The sequence below is a fragment of the Excalfactoria chinensis genome, chromosome 7, assembly GCF_039878825.1.
Source record: "Excalfactoria chinensis isolate bCotChi1 chromosome 7, bCotChi1.hap2, whole genome shotgun sequence".
NCBI classification, from domain to species: domain Eukaryota; kingdom Metazoa; phylum Chordata; class Aves; order Galliformes; family Phasianidae; genus Excalfactoria; species Excalfactoria chinensis.
The window spans coordinates 30,737,388-30,758,008 of NC_092831.1; the positions used below are offsets into that span (position 1 = coordinate 30,737,388).

General features: G+C 42.8%; 1 long non-coding RNA gene across 4 annotated transcripts; it reads right to left on the reverse strand.

Annotated features, from left to right (window-relative positions):
* Positions 1–960: 960 nt before the first annotated feature.
* LOC140255090 (uncharacterized) lies at positions 961–20,307 on the reverse strand. Of its 4 annotated transcripts, none has more exons than XR_011904383.1 (5): positions 20,258–20,284; positions 7,061–7,229; positions 3,625–3,886; positions 3,142–3,312; positions 961–1,080 (listed from the first exon to the last, which is right to left on the reverse strand). It is a non-coding gene; the product is annotated as an uncharacterized lncRNA (long non-coding RNA). The 4 variants fall into 4 exon arrangements; XR_011904384.1 differs by lacking the exons at positions 961–1,080; positions 3,142–3,312 and adding exons at positions 3,399–3,540; positions 7,295–7,367 and having other exon boundaries at positions 7,061–7,203; positions 20,258–20,283; XR_011904382.1 differs by lacking the exons at positions 961–1,080; positions 3,142–3,312 and adding an exon at positions 3,399–3,540 and having other exon boundaries at positions 7,061–7,222; positions 20,258–20,307.
* Positions 20,308–20,621: the final 314 nt, after the last annotated feature.

The following is a 20,621-nucleotide window of genomic DNA, read 5'->3' on the forward strand; positions in this document are numbered from 1 at the left end:
ATGAGATGAGATGAGATGAGATGAGATGAGATGAGATGAGATGAGATGAGATGAGATGAGATGAGATGAGATGAGATGAGATGAGATGAGATGAGATGAGATGAGATGAGATGAGATGAGATGAGATGAGATGAGATGAGATGAGATGAGATGAGATGAGATGAGATGAGATGAGATGAGATGAGATGAGATGAGATGAGATGAGATGAGATGAGATGAGATGAGATGAGATGAGATGAGATGAGATGAGATGAGATGAGATGAGATGAGATGAGATGAGATGAGATGAGATGAGATGAGATGAGATGAGATGAGATGAGATGAGATGAGATGAGATGAGATGAGATGAGATGAGATGAGATGAGATGAGATGAGATGAGATGAGATGAGATGAGATGAGATGAGATGAGATGAGATGAGATGAGATGAGATGAGATGAGATGAGATGAGATGAGATGAGATGAGATGAGATGAGATGAGATGAGATGAGATGAGATGAGATGAGATGAGATGAGATGAGATGAGATGAGATGAGATGAGATGAGATGAGATGAGATGAGATGAGATGAGATGAGATGAGATGAGATGAGATGAGATGAGATGAGATGAGATGAGATGAGATGAGATGAGATGAGATGAGATGAGATGAGATGAGATGAGATGAGATGAGATGAGATGAGATGAGATGAGATGAGATGAGATGAGATGAGATGAGATGAGATGAGATGAGATGAGATGAGATGAGATGAGATGAGATGAGATGAGATGAGATGAGATGAGATGAGATGAGATGAGATGAGATGAGATGAGATGAGATGAGATGAGATGAGATGAGATGAGATGAGAATATGAATTAAATGAAAATTTAGTACATACAATTACACGTACAACCTGTTTTTGGAATATTTTATTTGTCCTTTTCCTCTTTTTTATTCTGACTTTGTACATTCTTCTTCTCGATACATCCCATTCCGTATTCTGTTCCAGCACTCCTCATCCTCTCCTGGCTCTCTGACGTTGTCCATGCATCTCTTATAGTCCTCCAACCGTTACCATTATATAATCCTATAATCTGCAACACTGTAAGAGACTTAATAAATATTCCCAGCCAACCATTCACATTTTTCCTTTAACACCCCCATGTTCCGTGAGTCTATCTCCTCCCTTGACAGTCCGTTCCATTGCCTGACCACCCTTTCTGACAAGTATTACATCCCAGCTTGAATCTCCACCACCATAGCAATTAATTCTTCGTACTTTTCCATACAAGTCCATTTCCAACCCCTTGCTTTTGGAATTATTCAGCACTTCCCGTTGTGACAGGAATGCAGTATTCCGACTTCTCTCCGTTCCACACTCTCACATGTATCACCAAGGTCAGCACACCACCTTCTCATCTTCAGTTTGTTCCAAAGCTTTCATTCTGGACTGCAAGTTAAACCCTGCTACTTGCAGAACTCCTTTTTAATGTCACTTTTGAACAATAACATCTTTTCCCATTCCCCCTTCTGTTTTGCAACTCTTTTGTGTGTTTACAGGTGCCTTTGAAATGCTTTCTCATACAGCTTAACTACTATGCCAACCCAGCTTGATAATTCATCCTAATAATTCATGCGAACAAAACATCTATGTTGTTCTCATTGCAATATACGTGTAATCACTAATAACAATTAAAAATGCTTCACACTCATGTAATTGTTCAAAGTACCAACCAAAGTCTTGAAACACACAAGCTGAATCAGTTCTAAGCTACTACGGTACACGGTGAAGATGGGATGGTAACAGTAGTGAAAAAACACATTCTAGCCAACTGTATACAGAGCAGACTTAGTCACAGACAGAGAACCCCATGTTACCACCTTTGTGAGGAGGCCACACATTTTTTTGTGGCAGTGGGTTGTTTTTTTAAATTAGTCCTTAGTGTCTCCTGCATTCTAGCACCTGCTACAGATCTTGTATTGCAGTAATCACTTTACAGAATTAACATTCAATTTAGATAAAGCAGGTAGTCATTTTTAGATTCACATATGCTAGGATTATAACAACTGATGATATAACTTGAACTTCATAGTTGTATTCAAAGCCCATAATGTCAGCACAACAACAACCACAGACTTTTCAAAGATTGCTGCTATCTACAATAATATTACCTCCTAGTCCCAAAATAAAAGAGCTTCTCACACACACACATCCTCTTTCAATATAGCTAAGTGCTTTCTTACAGCTCTCATTGGAACACCTCTAAACTATGTGAGTTCTTTGCTCGATGTCAAGACGCACGTTTTGAGCTGTGACGGTGCTACTCTCCCAAACAAATCCTTACAGTGTTGTACAGCACACTAACTACCGTCAACCCTTCCCTGTTTGTTTCTGAACTGTCAAGCCCATACTCTATTAGCTAATAGGTAGAGAGTAACACATAGTAAATCAGTTCCAGCACATACATGCATTGCATATTGTTAAGACAAAAAGCTGAGAGGCAGCAGCAGGACTAAGTTAAATCAAAAAGACTTCACAGAGGTTGAAATTTTCTTGGGAATATGTTTGCCTGGTCCCAAATCAGCTTGCAAAATTCACTGATTACATTTTTTTTTTTTTTTTTCCCACCGTATGCAACTAATAAGAAGAGAAACATCATTTTGACTTTTGTCAAATATATCTACCTACTAACTGGTTCTATTTTAAATTAACTCTTTCCCAATCAAACAACATGCTCGCTTAAAAACCCTGATTGGATTCCAATGCTGATGTGGAACACCGCAGGAATGCTAGTTGCATCTGACACCCTGTTTTTATTCTTTATCCAAAGTCTCCTTGCAGTTGTGGGACTCAGCCGGTACTATCCTGGACAAATTCCTTTCCAGAATATATTGCATTACTGTGCTTACCCATGGCTAAAAGGCTTAAGCCTCTGTTACACCTAACAGTAAGGCAGACGACTGCGACTGGCCAGTCAGTGTGACAGAATCAGTATCCGCAACTACATACATCGATCTGAACAACATACCTATCTGAAAAACTAACACTAACGACACAACAGACATCCCAGGGAAAGGGAAAGGATTACAAGGAAACATGAGAACTATAACAACAAGATTGTCATTCGTGAACATCTCTAAAACAAAAGAAGGAAAAACTTACCTGTTTCAGAGGAACAAAGGTTAGAGAGAGCTTAACTGGGAAATGGAAGTAGAAAACTCTTCCTTGTGCTAAACAAACCACGACTTCAAGGTGGGTGAAATCCAGATGATTCCTTGTGTCCGTTTCCTCCTGAGAGCCTCAAGCCTTCCAGATGTATTTGTTAATAGGCTCCTAGAGGGTTAAAGGGAGAGAACCGATGAGCACCGAATGAATCATCAGCTGTCCCGGGGAGTAATCATCCCAATAAACAGCTCTCTGAGTACGAGACTGCATGGCACAATGGTCACCGGCAGTAAATAACATTGCAGGTCCCCACAGATCGTCAAATCCTTTACAAACAACAGGTTCTGTTCTCCCCGTGTTAGCGGCTCTTCCCACACACACTTTCTCTCTGATTCCCTGTGGATGAAATCAAAGTCTTTAATTTCGCCAGCATGGTAACAAAATAGAGGACCTCCTCAATACTAACATGTAAGTACCCACCTTCCTTCTCTTCACATGTATGTCCAGTCTCTATCGAAGGGCTGACAAGGGTCACCGAGTTTTCCCAATTTGTCTTACTGTGATCTCACATGCTCTGGTTGTCCTCCTGGAACAAAGTCGCTTACTGGGAAGCTACCATTCGACTCTCTCTCAGGTACCAGCTGTTCTCTAGGTGCTTGCAGAAGGAAAGCTTTTCACTGCTCTTCTTTTTCAGCCTCAACACCACATCTTCTACTCAGTCCTGCAATCACGAAACTAATCCCTGCAATGAAGAAATTGCTTGGATTTCTGGCACGTGCTATACACTGCTGATCTTCATAGCAGCAGTAAGACCTGTACACAGAATGACACTTCTTAGCGATTTCCCCTTTTAAACCCCCCACCCATACGAGTGGCTTATTCACCCCTTTAATGCTCCTCGGATTTTGATTCCAGTTCAGTTTAGTTCTCCCTAAGCCTGGTGGGAGTTAGAGCTCTCCCATCTCCCTGCAGCCACTGATAACTTGTGCCCAAACAACACTGGCTCTTCGTATTACTTACATTATGATATCCGTGCCCACTATTGAGAGTGTTATTACTTCCCTTAATAGCAGCCACTGTTAAATATGACACCTGCCTCTAAGTAAATGGACTCCCTTAGACCGCTTTTACAGTTGTACTGAGCAAATGAATTTAGCGACAGGATCACAAACGGCATACTTCTGTCACTGCCCTTGATACTTGTATACAAACACAGCAATCAGACAAGTATTAAGACATACAAATGCTAATGATAACATTGCTAAGCAAATCCCTGGCAGTCCTTAAGGCTCAGAGATGAGCTGCCATCTCATATCCCAGATGTGTTACATGCAGCTGTATTATTCATACTTTCTGTAAACCAAAAAACACAGCAAACTCCCATTCTACAAAGTCCTTTTGTTGCTGAAGCATTCACCTGCTACATTAAAGTACCGCTCTGTGATGGAGGAACCTGGTCTCGGGCTCAAGAGCTGACCATTTCTCAGAAATCATTCAACTGTTGTCACGACCCTGGGTAACGCTCTCCAGGTTAACTGACGTCGTTCTCCCTGTATTAGGGCTTCCCTATCCGAAGACAAATAAGCTTAGGCTTCCTATGGCCAAACCAGGCAGAAAAGACATCCTTCAAATTCAGAAGGTTAACTCCATCTTAACTTGATTAATCAAGTACACGGGTTTACCACCACTGAGTGTATCCATCCAACGCTTCTATTACTTGCCCTCAAGTTCTGTACCGAGCTAAAGCACTTGTTATCCAAAAAAACGGCAAAAGAATCTTGTACGTTAATTCCTAGGCAAATAGTAATTTTAACTCCAGTAAGTCATCTATTCTTTCTTTTATCCTTCTACGGTCTCATACCCTCAAAGGGCACCGCTTTACCCTGACCGGGCGAGATCTTGCTTTTGACTTCTATTTAGGGCTTAATTTTAGTCCAAGATGCCCACACCCCTAAGCTCACATACCCTATCCTCTCCACCTCACCCTTTGCTGTGTATGGCAGCAGCCCCTAAACACCAAATACATATTTAGCATCTGTCCATATAATTAAGGCTCACTTCAAGGCAGCTATGTCAGCCTTCAAAAGGGAAGTCCCCACTGTGATGGTTATGCTTCACTTACCTGGTCAGTAGCGGTTACTGCATATCCTGCCTTACAGCCTCCTTGTCTCACAATACTGTGGCTTTTAGGAAACCATCTGTCTTGTGCATCGTCTAAGGGTTCATCCTACAGGTCCGACCGACTGGAAGGTGCAGCTTCAGTTGTTTCAAAGCAGTCGTGAAATCCTGGTTATCCAGAAGTTCCGCTACAAAAAGATACTGGGTTGACAATATTACAGTTATTCCTACATCACCATGCTCTACCAGGATGGCCTTGTATTTCGGGAATCTTTGGAGTGAGAGCCAGTGTCCCCCTTTTGTCTCCAATACTGTAAACGCCATACAAGATATTAAAACTGGTATCCTTTGTCCCAGCGTAGATTTTTATGCTTCTCAAATACTGAACACCAGTGCAGCCACCGTCCTCAGGCACCCTGGCCACCTGTTATTCACTTCCAGCTGTTTGAAGCCTATCATCAGTGTGTAGCTCTTTATCCGCAGTCAACACCATCCTGTCATTCCTGGAAACATATGGAGTTCCTTGGCCGTCTGTAGTGAAGGGGTTTGGCAAATAGCTTCTTCCCTGGTAGTCCTTTAAGGTTCCAAGTCCAGGTATAATCTCATATCCCAAATACATCACTCGCTGCTGAGTTATTGGTGCTTTCTGAAAACCAAGAAACACAGAAAATTATCAGACTATTGTACGAAGTCCTTTTGTTGCTGCGGCGTCCACATGCAGCAGTAAAGTTCCACCTTGGGATGGAGGATCCTGGGTCTCAGGCTCACGAGTTGAGCGGTTCTCAAAAATCATTATGCTGTGCTCACTACCCTGGGTAACACTGTCCAGATTAACTGACACCCTTGTTCCCATATTAGGGCTTTTCTAATCGAAGAGAAATTATCTTCGGCTTCCTTTGTCCAAACCAGGTAGAAGAGACATACTTCAAATCCAGTAGTTAACTCCACCTACTCATTCCTTAGCTTCATTAATCAAGTGCACTGATTTACCACCACTGACTGTATCCCTTCAATGATTCAATTACTTCTCTCTGACTTTCGCAGCCTATGTCCTTCCTTGACTTTATCATTTCCCAAACTTGCATCATTACATAAACTACGAACTATTTCAGTTATCATCTCCTCTCCAGAGACGTCCAAAGGTAACACTGGGATTTCAAGTTTCCTAGATCTCTATACATGAAAGCTATGCTTGCATACAGTGCCCTTTACTCTCCACCTCACCCTATGCTGTGTATGGCAGCAGCCCCTAAACACCAAATACATATTTAGCATCTGTCCACATAATTAAGGCTCACTTCAAGGCAGCTATTTCAACCTTCTGAAGGAAATCCCCACAGCTGATGGTTGTGTTTCGATTACCTGGTCAGTAGTGGTTACTGCATATCCTGCCTTACAGCCTCCTTGTCTCACAATACTGCAGCTGTCAGTAAACCAGTTGTTTTGTGAATCTTCTAAGGGTTCGTCCTACAGGTCCGACCGACTGGAAGGTGCAACTTCTGTTGTTTCAAAGCAATCCTGTAAACCTGGTTATCTGGGAGTTCCGCTACAAAAAGATACTGGGTTGACAATATTAGTTACTATTATTCCTATATCACCCTGCTCTATGAGGATGGGCCAGATATTTCAGGGCTCTTTGGGGTGACAGCCAAAGTCCCCCTTTTGTCTCCAATACAGTAAACACTATATGAAATATTAAAACCGGTATCCTTTGGCCCAGTGTATATTTACAAGCTTCTTCAATATTGAGCATTAGTGCAGCCACCGCCCTCAGGCACCCTGGCCATCCCTTACTCACTTCATCAAGCTGTTCGGAGCTTTACGATCAGTCCACAGCTGTGTATTCACAGTCAGCACCATCCTGTCATTCCTGGGAATGTACGGAGTTCCTTGGCAGTCTGTGGCTCAGGGGCTTGGCAGATGGCTTCTTTCCTGGCGGTCCTTAAGGTTCAAAGTCCACCTGTAATCTCATATCCCAAATACATCACTGGATTCTGAGTTATTTGTGCTTTCTGTAAACCAAGAAACTCACCAAACTCTCAGTCTATTGTGCACGATCCTTTTGTTGCTGCTGCGGCATCCACGTGCTGCAATAAAGTTCCACCCTGGGATGGAGGAACCCGGTCACAGACTCATGAGTTGAGCAATTCTCAAAAATCATTAAGCTGTTCTCACAGTGTTGCATAACGCTGTCCAGGTTGAATAATGCTCTTCTCCCCATATTAGGGCTTTCCTATTCAAAGACAAATAACCTTACGCTTCCTTTGACCAAAGCAGGCAGAGGAGACATGCTTCAAATCCAGAAGTGAACTCCACCTACTCATCCCTTAACTTGGTTAATGAAATGCGTGGATTTGTTACCACTCTGTGTTGATTTGTCACCACTCAACATACCAGCATACCCGTTCTATCATTCGATTATTTGCCCTCAGGTCTTGAACACAACTTAAGCATTTGCTATACAAGAAAATAGCAACATTAGAGTTTCGTACTTGGATTCCCATGCAATTAGTAATTCAAACTCCAACAAGTTACCTATTTTTTTTTTAAATCCTTCTACAGTCAGATATCCTCAAAGAGCAGCACTTAAGCCTGACCGAAAGAGCTCTTGCTTTTAAATTCTACTTAGGACTTCATTTTTGTCCCCGATGCCCACACCCCTAAGTGTGTCTTATTTGAGATTGCTGGGACTCCTGGTGGTACAACATTGTTTTTCCCAGTTTATGTTAAAGCCAGACATAGAATTTTTCATCAGTCAGTATTGTTTGACCCTAAACTCAAGCTTTATTAAAATTCTTGCCAGAGTAACCTAGCATGTACAAGAATTTCTGTATTCCGACTCATTTTCACAGTTTAATCATTGTTTATATTTTCTTAATCCCAAACCTAAGCCTATCCTTGTTGGGTAGAAGCTTCTACTACAGTTACAAAACCATCTATGGGTAGCAATAAGCACCCATATCCATCAGAAAACAAACTATTTAATCCTGCTTCCTTAGCTGGAATTTCATCTGTGTGTCTGCTAGGAAAAACTTCCCAGGTTCTCATCAACAGCGTTAACAACCATACTTTCTGATACCATCAAAACAGTTTGTCCCGTTTCCTTCCGAAACCATAAATCAAACAACACAATTATTAAGACTCCATAAACACCCTTAATACCAGACAACTTACCCAAAGCAATCTCTGCATTTCTTTTGTAACCACCTCACCACAAAACCAGCACCGATACACCCGCCTCCCTTATACCTCTTGACAAGCAGAACAGAATATCACAAATTTGTTGACACTCCTGCACTGAATGGAACGGGCATCCCTCTATGGGTTCCTTGTCCCCATTCATACATTCATACAAAACATCAAGACAGACAGTCAGACAGTGATAATCATTACGCTCTGCACTCGCCCTGCAGCCCTGCTGCATCTTAAGTAGCCAAGACACGCACTCACAAATCACAGCAGCATCTTAATTGAAATCTGAAATCAAGATGCTATTTTGAATGTTTGGGTCACAATAATTTAAAGACACAATAATTTAAAGACACAATACCATATACCAACAACAGATGGTAATAACAACCACACAACCTACAACTCCCACTGTTACAGTCAGCAGAACCCACATGACCATGTGACAGGATAACTGCTATACCCTGGCACCACAGGAGGGACCGGTGATCGAGGTCCATCCAATTGCCAACCACTTAAGGGAAAGCTATTGCCCTTGTCCTTGCATATGACTTATGGGTCCACTTCATGGGAGCTCCTCTGAGGCAGCATCCCACCCCAGCTAGCAACCTAATCTGGGAGCACACATTCCTTTGGTTGGGGGTGGGGGGAGACTGCACACTCCTTCATACCCTGCATAGGACATCTCCTTAAGACTGCTTACTGTAAACCGAGAAACTCAGCAAACTCTCTGTCTATTGTACACGGTCCTTTTATTGCTATGACATCCACATGCTGCAGTAAAGTTCCACCCTGGGATGGAGGAACCCGGGTCTCAGGCTCACGAGTTAACCAGTTCTCAGAAAACATTATGCTGTTCTCACAACCCTGCCTAACTCTGTCCGAGTTATCCGAGTCTCTTCTTCCCGTATCAGGGCTTTCCTATTCAGAGGCAAATAACCTTTGGCTTCTTTTGACCTAACCAGGCAGAAAAGATATACTTCAAATCCAGAAGTTAACTCCACCTACACATTCCTTTGCTTCGTTAAGGAAGTGCATAGATTTGCCTCCACTCAGTGTATCCATTCTATCATTCTATTGCTTGCCCACAAGTGTTAAACCCAACTTAAGCACTCGCTAAACAACAAAAAATAACAGCAATAGAGTTTCGTACTTGGATTCCCGTGCAATTAGTAATTCAAACTCCAACAAGTTATCTATTATTTCTTTTATCCTTCTGCAGTCCAAAATCCTCAAAGGGTACCGCCTTACCCTGAGCGGGTGAGCTCTTGCTTTTAAATTCTACTTAGGGCTTCATTCTTGGCCCAAATGCCCACGCCCCTAGCTGTGTCTTATTTGAGAATGCTGGGACTCCTGGGGACACAACATTGTTTTTCCCAGTTTGTGTTAAAGCCAGACTTCCAGTTCTAAGACAGTCAATATTGTTTGACCCTTAGCTCCAGTTTTATTACGCTTCAAGCCAGAGTAACCTGGCATGTACAAGATTTTCTGTACTCTTGCATGATTTCTTAGCTAAAATTTAATTAATCCCAAAAGTAAACCTCACCTTGTTGGGCGCTAGCATGTATTACAGTTACAAAACCATCTCTGTGTACTAAGAAGCACTTGTATCCATCAGAAAACAAACTACTTTATCCTGCTTCCCTAGCTGCAATATCATAAGTCTATCTGCTAGGATAAACTACTCAGGTCCTGAACATTCAGCTCCACAATCAGAGGGGGTTCCTTCTCACTCAGCTAGATAGAATGACTCTACCGCTATTCCATTGCAGTTAGCACACTGCTTTCGTTCAAGAGGGGCGGAGACCTCCCCAGGCTCTCGCAGCCCCTGCCCCCGCCCCCAACCTGAACTCATGTCTGGGTCTTACCGCCCTGTTCTAGTGCCACAACAGTGACACCTGTTACTATTCCCAATTCCCTTTACCATCTCTGCTTCTCAATAATATTCTTCCAGATCATACACCTGTCTTCAATCCTGACATCGCGTTTACACCTTGCTTATCTTCCCTTTTCCCAGCCTGCATCCTTCCCAAACTTTCTCACTTTCCAGTTTATCAACATTACATAAACAACTGGCATCCTATTTCAGTTTCATGCCCTCTCCAGAGGCAGTCAGTGCTAATGCTGGGATTTTGGGTTTCTTAAGTCTCTGCACATTAAGGCTATTCTAGCTTCTAGTGCTCCTCTCCACCTTCCCCTTTCCTGTTTATGGCAGCTGCCTCTGACCCTGGCTCTCTCTGCCACTCTGAAAGTTCTGCTTGCAGGGAACAGTGCGGGGGGGGATTGCTCTCGTGCCACCACAGGTAAACTCTCTTCCTCTTAAACCTTTTTGTCTTTAGTAAACTACTGACTATTTGTACCTTCTCTTACACTTCCACATAACATCAATTATACTTCCATACAGCGTTAACAACTATACTTTCTGATACCATCAAAACAGTTTGTCCCATTTCCTTCTGAATCCATAAATCAAACAACACAATTATTAAGACTCCATAAACACCCTTAATTCCAGACAACTTACCCAAAGCAATTTGCGCTTCTTTTGTAACCATCTCACCACAAAAACAGCACTGATTCAGCCACCTCCCTTATACCTCTTGGCAAGCAGAACACAATATCACATCAATTTGTTGACACTCCTGCAACTGAATGGAACGGGCATCCCTCTACGGGTTCCTTGTCCCCATTCATAAATTCATACAAAACATCAAGACAGACAGTCAGACAGTGATAATCATTACGCTCTGCACTCGCCCTGCAGCCCTGCTGCATCTTAAGTAATCAAGACACGCACTCGCAAATCACAGCAGCATCTTAATTGAAATCTGAAATCAAGATGCTATTTTGAATGTTTGGGTCACAATAATTTAAAGACACAATACCATATACCAACAACAGATGGTAATAACAACCACACAACCTACGACTCCCACTGTTACAGTCAGCAGAACCCACATGACCATGTGACAGGATAACTGCTGTACCCTGTCACCACAGGAGGGACCGGTGATCGAGGTCCATCCTATTGCCAACCACTTAAGGGAAAGCTATTGCTCTTGTCCTTGCATATGACTTATGGGTCCACTTCATGGGAGCTCCTCCAAGGAGGCTTCCCACCCCAGCTAGCAACCTAATCTGGGAGCACACATTCCTTTGGTTGGGGGTGGGGGGAGACTGCACACTTCTTCATACCCTGCATAGGACATCTCCTTAAGACTGCTTTCTGTAAACCGAGAAACTCAGCAAACTCTCTGTCTATTGTACACGGTCCTTTTATTGCTATGACATCCACATGCTGCAGTAAAGTTCCACCCTGGGATGGAGAAACCGGGGTCTCAGGCTCACGAGTTAACCAGTTCTCAAAAAACATTAAGCTGTTCTCACAACCCTGCCTAACTCAGTCCGAGTTATCTGAGTCTCTTCTTCCCGTATTAGGGCTTTCCTATTCAGAGGCAAATAACCTTAGGCTTCCTTTGACCTAACCAGGCAGAAAAGATATACTTCAAACCCAGAAGTTAACTCCACCTACTCATTCCTTTGCTTCGTTAAGGAAGTGCATAGATTTGCCACCACTCAGTGTATCCATTCTATCATTCTATTGCTTGCCCACAAGTGTTAAACCCAACTTAAGCACTCGCTAAACAACAAAAAATAACAGCAATAGAGTTTCGTACTTGGATTCCCATGCAATTAGTAATTCAAACTCCAACAAGTTATCTATTATTTCTTTTATCCTTCTGCAGTCCAAAATCCTCAAAGGGCACTGCTTTACCCTGAATGGGTGAGCTCTTGCTTTTAAATTCTACTTAGGGCGTCATTCTTGGCCCAAATGCCCACCCCCCTAACTGTGTCTTATTTAGATTGCTGGGACTCCTGGGGACACAACATGGATTTTCCCAGTTTGTGTTAAAGCCAGACTTCCAGTTCTAAGACAGTCAATATTGTTTGACCCTTAGCTCCAGTTTTATTATGCTTCAAGCCAGAGTAACCTGGCATGTACAAGATTTTCTGTACTCTTGCATGATTTCTTAGCTATAATTTAATTAATCCCAAAAGTAAACCTCACCTTGTTGGGCACTAGCATGTATTACAGTTACAAAACCATCTCTGTGTACTAAGAAGCACTTGTATCCATCAGAAAACAAACTACTTTATCCTGCTTCCCTAGCTGCAATATCATAACTTTATCTGCTAGGATAAACTTCCCAAGATCTCATCATTCAGCTCCACATCAGAGGGGGTTCCTTCTCACTCAACTAGGTAGGATTTCTCTACTTACATCCCATGTACATCCCTACATCTTTAGTAAACTACTGACTATTTGTACCTTCTCTTACACTTCCACATAACATCAATTATACTTCCATACAGCGTTAACGACTATACTTTCTGATACCATCAAAACAGTTTGTCCCGTTTCCTTCCGAAACCATAAATCAAACAACACAATTATTAAGACTCCATAAACACCCTTAATTCCAGATAACTTTCCCAAAGCAATTTGCGCTTCTTTTGTAACCATCTCACCACAAAACCAGCACCGATACACCCGCCTCCCTTATACCTCTTGGCAAGCAAAACACAAGATCACATCAATTTGTTGACACTCCTGCACTGAATGGAACGGGCATCCCTCTATGGGTTCCTTGTCCCCATTCATACATTCATACAAAACATCAAGACAGACAGTCAGACAGTGATAATCATTACGCACTGCACTCGCCCTGCAGCCCTGCTGCATCTTAAGTAATCAACACACACACTCGCAAATCACAGCAGCATCTTAATTGAAATCTGAAATCAAGATGCTATTTTGAATGTTTGGGTCACAATAATTTAAAGACACAATAATTTAAAGACACAATACCATATACCAACAACAGATGGTAATAACAACCACACAACCTACGACTCCCACTGTTACAGTCAGCAGAACCCACATGACCATGTGACAGGATAACTGCTATACCCTGTCACTGCAGGAGGGACCGGTGATCGAGGTCCATCCTATTGCCAACCACAAGGGAAAGCTATTGCTCTTGTCCTTGCATATGACTTATGGGTCCACTTCATGGGAGCTCCTCTGAGGCGGCATCCCACCCCAGCTAGCAACCTAATCTGGGAGCACACATTCCTTTGGTTGGGGGTGGGGGGAGACTGCACACTCCTTCATACCCTGCATAGGACATCTCCTTAAGACTGCTTTCTGTAAACCGAGAAACTCAGCAAACTCTCTGTCTATTGTACACGGTCCTTTTATTGCTATGACATCCACATGCTGCAGTAAAGTTCCAACCTGGGATGGAGGAACCCGGGTCTCAGGCTCACAAGTTAACCAGTTCTCAAAAAACATTAAGCTGTTCTCACAACCCTGCCTAACTCTGTCCACGTTGTCTGAGTCTCTTTTCCCTGTATTAGGGCTTTCCTAATCAAAGGGAAATAACCTTAGGCTTCCTATGCCCAAACTAGGCAAGGGAGACATCCTTCAAATCCAGAAGGTTAACTCCACGCATTCATTCCCTAGCTTGCTTAGTAAAGTACACAGATTTGCCACCACTGAGTGTATCTTTTCAACGATCCTATTACTTGCCCGCAAGTCTCGTACCAAACTAAAGCAATCGCTAATCCAAAAAACAGGCAAAATTGGAGTCTTGTACTTGGATTCCAAAGCCATTGGTAATTCAAACTCCAAAATGTTACTTATTATTTATTTTATCCTTCTACAGTCAGATATCCTCAAAGGGCACCGCCTTACCCTGAGCGGGTGAGCTCTTGCTTTTAACTTCTACTCAGGGCTTCATTTTTGCCCAGAACCCCACACCACTAAGTGTTTCTTATTTGAGATTGCTGGGACTCCTGGGGGGGTACAACATTGTTTTTCCCAGTTTGTGTCAAAGCCAGACTTTCAGAATTTCTGTATTCCTGCTTGTTTTCTTAGCTAAAATTTAATTAATCCCAAAGGTATAACTTACTTTGTTGGGCACTAGCTTCTACTACAGTACTGCAGTTACAAAACCATCTCTGTGTAATAAGCACTCGTATCCATCAGAAAACGAACTACTTTATCCTGCTACCCTAGCTGCAGTAACATAAGTCTATCTGCTAGGATGAACTTCCCAGGTCCTAATCGTTCAGCTCCGCAATCAAAGGGGATTCCTTCTCACTCAGCTAGATAGAATTTCTCTACCGCTATCCCATTGCAGTTAGCACACTGCTTTCGTTCCAGTGGGGCGGAGACCTCCCCGTACGCTCCCAGTCACGCCCCCCCCACCTCCCCCCCTCCTAAGGAGATGGCTGGGTCCTACTGCCCTATTCTAGTGCCACAACAGTAACAGCTGATATTATTCCCAATTCTCTTTACTGTCTCTGTTTCTCAATAACAATTCTTCCAGATCATACACCTCTCTTCAATCCTGACATCCCTGTTACACCTTGCTTATATTTGCTTTTCTCAGTCTCTGTCCTTCCCAAACTTACTCACTTTACAATTTCTCAACATTACATAAACGACTAACATCCTATTTCAGTTTCATGTCCTCTCCAGAGCCAGTCAGTGCTAATGCTGGGATTTTGGGTTTCCTAAATCTCTGCACATTAAGGCCATTTCTGCTTCCAGTGTCCGGTCATCTCCACCTTCTCCTTTCCTGTTTATGGCAGCAGCCTCTGACCCTGGCTCTCCCTCCCACTCTGAAAGTTCTGCTTGCAGGGGAATGGTGAAAGGGGGTTGCTCTTGTGCCAGTTTTCTCTTATACATTTTTGCCCTTTGTACATTATTCCACTATTTGTGCCCTCAGTTACGCTTCCACATAACATCAATTATCCTTCCGTATACCGTTAACAACTACACTTTCTTACACCATCAAAACAGTTTGTCCTGTTTCCTTCCAAACCCACAAATCTAACAACACAGTTATTCAGTCTCAATAAACACCATTAATACCAGATAACTTGCCCAACGCTATCTGTACATTTATTTTGTAACCATCTCACCACAAACCAGCACCGATTCATCTGCCTCACTTATAACTTTTGACAAGCAGAACACAATATCACAAAAATTTGTTGACACTCATACACTGAACGTAACAGGCATCCCTCTATGGGTTCCTTGTCCCCATTCATAAATTCATACAGAACATCAAAAGAGTCAGACAGTGATAATCATTATGCTCTGCACTCACCCTGCACCTCTGCTGCATCTTAAATATTCAACACATGCACTCAGAAATCACAGTGCCATCTCAATTGAAATATGAATTCAAGATGCTGCTTTGAATGCTTAGATAACAATAATTTAAAGACACAGTACTGAATATATACAACAGATGAACATATGGTAATAACTCCCACTGTCATGGTCAGCAGAACCCATGTTACCAGTACACAGGACACCCACTATACCCTGTCACCGCAGGAGGAACCAGTGATCCTATTATCAACCACTATTGCTCTTGTACTTGCATATGAAATCTCAGGGCACACCAAAAGGATCCCCTCTCTTACCTGGTCCTGCACCAAACAGAGGTGGTCCCATCTGGGGTACCAAACTGACTTGCAGAACAGAACTTCATAACCACAAAGTAGTTATAAAGCAGGTAGGTTTAATGAGTGATGCACATACACCCTGATGCAAGGGGCATAGCTCCACCTCACTTGCACAGCATTAGGAAAAAACATGCTGCAGATATAGGCTGAACTAACACATAATCAATAGTTTGCAGCAATTTGGATACATATTCATTATATTCCTGAGACCCCATTAGCAGGCTGTCCCTCCCCCCTTGCATGTGCCTAGTAACTAGTGGGAGTGGTAATGGGATGAAGGCTCATAATCCTCCTCACTGTAAACTACCAACTCTGTAGGAGGGGCACCCCTAAACTGGTTCCAGCTTGCCCTGTAGACATGTCATCATCGCACTGTTCTCCGGCTGATCCATCCTTATCTTCACAGACTTCATCCCCCTTGTTATTCCAGACCCTGTGCCTACACAACCCATTCTTCTAACAACTTTTACATTAATTATCTGTTCACTCCCTCATCTCAGTTTCTGTGGCAGTTTCTTCCTTACTGTGGGGCCCTTGTCTCATCCTTCACTGGCACCAAGCTGTTATAAGAGGAGTGGATTCCTGCCCTCATTTCTTTTCTTTTTACCCTTGATTAAGAACCACGCCTCAAAATGTAGGGCAATATGTTTGGGGGTGGGGGGAGAGGAAGGGTAACACATGAAATCATTACCGTGCTCTTTACGCCCCCAAGCATGCTCTCAGACCAGTAAGACCAATTGCTACTAACACCTGGATGCATTCAAGCTAACGCCAAGATACAGGGACTAACAGCTTAGGCAAATATGTAACAGGTTTCCTCTTGTCTCCCTGTTTCTGTGTTAGAACTCCTAAAACAGTTTCTTCACTGACACTGACAAAATGCTGTAATGGTTCCTTTAAGCCAGGCAGTATCAACACATGTACTGTGATTAAGCCCCTTATCAATACTTCCACTACTTCTCATTCCTCTTTTGCCCATTTTAATACATTGGATTCCCCCTCTGATAGTTTGATTCACAACCTGTTTTTCTGTGCATACGCTACAATTCATTGTGTACTTAATCCAGTTAAATCTACCAACTTGGCAACACCCTCTTTATTCCAGGCAAAGAAAGCTGCCCAGCTCTTCCAGACTTATCTCTCCATTTCCCCTCAGAAAGGACAAGCTCAAGACAGCTGACTTACATTCCCACACAATGCAGTTAATTTTTAAACACACTTAGCCCCTGCTCCCCGCAAAATTCACTATACCATTTGACTTTCACTTTAAATGCTTCTCCTCCACACACCAGCATATCATCTGTATACTCTAACAGCTTTATCCCCTCTTTAAGCTGAAAACTTTCCAACGCTTTCCCCAACACTCATCCAAATAAACCAGGCAATCACGCAAAGCCCTGGGGTAAAACGGTCCACCTATACTGCTACTTCTGCCCCGTTTCCAGGTCCATCCTTTCAAAAGCAAAAAGATCTCAACTCTCTGACTCTAAAGCACAGTTCATAAACCATCTTCTAAGTCTGTAACTCTGAACCATTTGTCTAAGTGTGATCTGACTCATTAGAGTATAAAGACTAGGAACCAGGGGGTGTCATTTGAAAACTCCTTCATTATTTTTTCATAGGTCTCGTACCAGCTGATAGGTGCAGTCTGCCTCTGGTATGAGCAAAACTGGAGCGTTACAGGTTGACATACAGAGTTTCATAACACAGTTCTCAACCAATGTTTCTATATCAAGTTTGAGAACCAGTGTTTTTCTAAATAGATGCGATGCTGTCTCTGTAGCTCAGCTTCACTCCCTCCTCGGACAGTTATTTCTAAGGTATTCGAGTCCATCCCTGATCCCTTCCTATACGCTTGCCTTTGGATTGATTTCTTTGCCATCATCAGTTGTTAGCTGATTCTTTGACACCTTTCAGACTGTTTCACAAGTTTCCAACAGCAATCCTCATTTAAACCTCTTCCCGGTGAATGGGTCCCTTCTTCTGGCACATACAACAATTGCCCAGTCACTATTAACTCAGTAGTCTCAAAAAGTCAAACTGCCATTCCTTTCTCAAACTGGTGAAACATTTTCTTTTCAGCATAAGCACTAATTGCAGAGCTCGGTTCAGGTGGGCTGTTTAGGGGCTGATCAGAGCCAACACACTCCATTCTATCAGCTGTCCCCAGCCTCTCTCCCTAGTTAAAGGACTAGACTGAAAGCCAGCAAGCTAAGGTTGGGGGGAGGGAAAGGGGAACACTGTTCCTAGATGCCAGGATGCTGAAGGGGGTGTGGGGGAAACATTGCTTCATAGAGAAAAGTGATTAAGTTTAATCCTAGGAAAAAGCACAGGAAATAAACAGCTTCAAGGATCCCATATGAGGTTTCTCTGTTTTTCTTCACCTACAGAATTATGTCTAGCTTTGATTAACTGCTGTGCTCCCTAAATCCAACAAATAACATATGCCCACTCCTGCTCCAAAACAAAACTAAAGGACTTGTACTGTTTATGTGCACATTTTAAGCCTGACAAATGTGATCCTCATCATTTTGGCCAAAAAAAAAAAAAAAAACAACAACAACAAAAAAAAAACAACAAAACCAGTTCACCTGTAATTGGTTACTCAGGCCATACAACAACAACAACAACACACTATCTAATCATTTTCCATTTTTCCTTATCCACAATACTCAACTCTTCCCATTTTAATCACATTTCAGACAAGACTCACAGCAGTCACAGCCCCTGGGGCCCTCTCTCTGTCCCCCACCTTGGAACTCCTATACATACAGAAATACTGGAAATTTCCACTGCAAAAACACCGTCTGCCTCTCACATGTCTTCAGGGCGGCCTTAACAAAGCCATTATGGTGTTCAATAAGGGCTTCCCCGTCAGATTACACGGCACATGGAAATGACAATCACTGCTGTTTTCTTTTGCCTAGCATTGTATCATTATACCAGTAAAATAAGACTCGTGGTTGGTCTCTAGGCATGGGAGAAATCTGGAATATCTCAACTTGTCCTATAATGGCACAGGTGCGAAGGGGCTTATTGTAGCACAAGTACCCCCATTTCAGCCAAAAACGAAGCCAGGTCTGGACTCTCAATTCTGTCATCATAAATGGCCTCCTCCTTATCCTAGCTATGTAATATAATGTTGGAGATCTTCTCCTGAGGTCCACAAGCTGGTGTTTAAACACATGGCATTTGTTTGACCATGTGATTCTACACACTGCCATAACTCACTGGCTTAAAGAAAGATTTTTGTCACTATATTTTATCAACACCTATAGGCTGGCTGTAGGCCAGATGTGTGGTAACATACGCAAGCTTGGAAATCTTGGGCCTGTTAATGACCATGCTTTCAGCCCCCTCATCCCATCATCTCAAAAGCTAGGCTGGTCTGGTCTCCCCTGGTCTTAATTTAAGTTGTAACAAACTCATTAGTTCAGGGGCTGCGTTGGAGCACACCATATAACATCACATGCTGTGGGCAGTTGGCCACTCTTAATGTGATGACCCCGCTTTGTCTTTTGTGTTATTACCAGTCTTATTTCCAGAAGACCTGAGATTCCCACATCCTCAAGGGGGATTTGAGTATGCTCAGCCTTCTCTTACATCTAAGATTCAATTAAACTAGTGAAAACCCTGGAGCTTAAGTTAGCCTTCTTCCCTTCTACTGACATGGGTGTTAAGTTCAAAGGACAAGTTGGGTTTAGAAGTGGAGGAGTGTACCCTATAAAACATGTTATTTTACAATCCACTTGCCAAACTGGAGCTTTTAAAGGCTCTTTTCTAACTTTTAATTCTCCCTCATAGAAATAGTATTGGTTAATAGCGACTAGCAAATGCCATGCCACAGCAGATGCTGCTGCTACTCTTTCCTTGCTAAGGAAAAACTGTTGTCCTATTTTACTGATGAAGTCAGCTATTTCTGAAGGGGATTCAATACTGAGACCATTGACCCTTATAGGCCCCCCTTCTTTGAATATCTGTGCACTGCTTGGCAATAGAGAACCGAGGAACCCTGAGGCATCCCCCAAGATTTTCTCTGTTGGTGTATCTGGAGCAATGTACTAAGTTATTTTAAAAAAAACCCTATTAAGTAAGTATCCAGGTGCCTCACCAATTATACTGCTACAATGTGACAAAAGAAAACAGCAGTAACAGCAAGACAGCTTAATCTTAGACTGCACAGAACGAAAACAAAACCACATGTTGCAACTGCGGATACAATAGCAGAGGGGAAAAAAAAAAACCCAAAACTTCTTACCTTGAGAAGGCTTCTACTAAGCAGAGAACTCGACTGGAATACCATCCCTTTCCCTGCCAGCCCTTAAATGAGGTCAGGGAAAGTGTTGAATCCTGACTCCACCCCTGCCAGTCACTCAGGTGTATTGCTTACACCTGTGCTCCCTTGGGTTAGCCCTCCCTTCCCACCAGGTGCTCTGTGATGACTTCTGGCTGTGACTGACAGTTTGTGCTACGCAGGTTAACAGAGCAGACAGGCCAGGTGTGCCTGGAAGGGGCTCGGGCAGTTTAATATAGATACACTTTCAGGGCTATTTAAAGTGATCTGATAAACAGTGTATGTGGAGCTGGCAGGTTTTGGGGTACTGCCTGGCTGTATTCAGTAA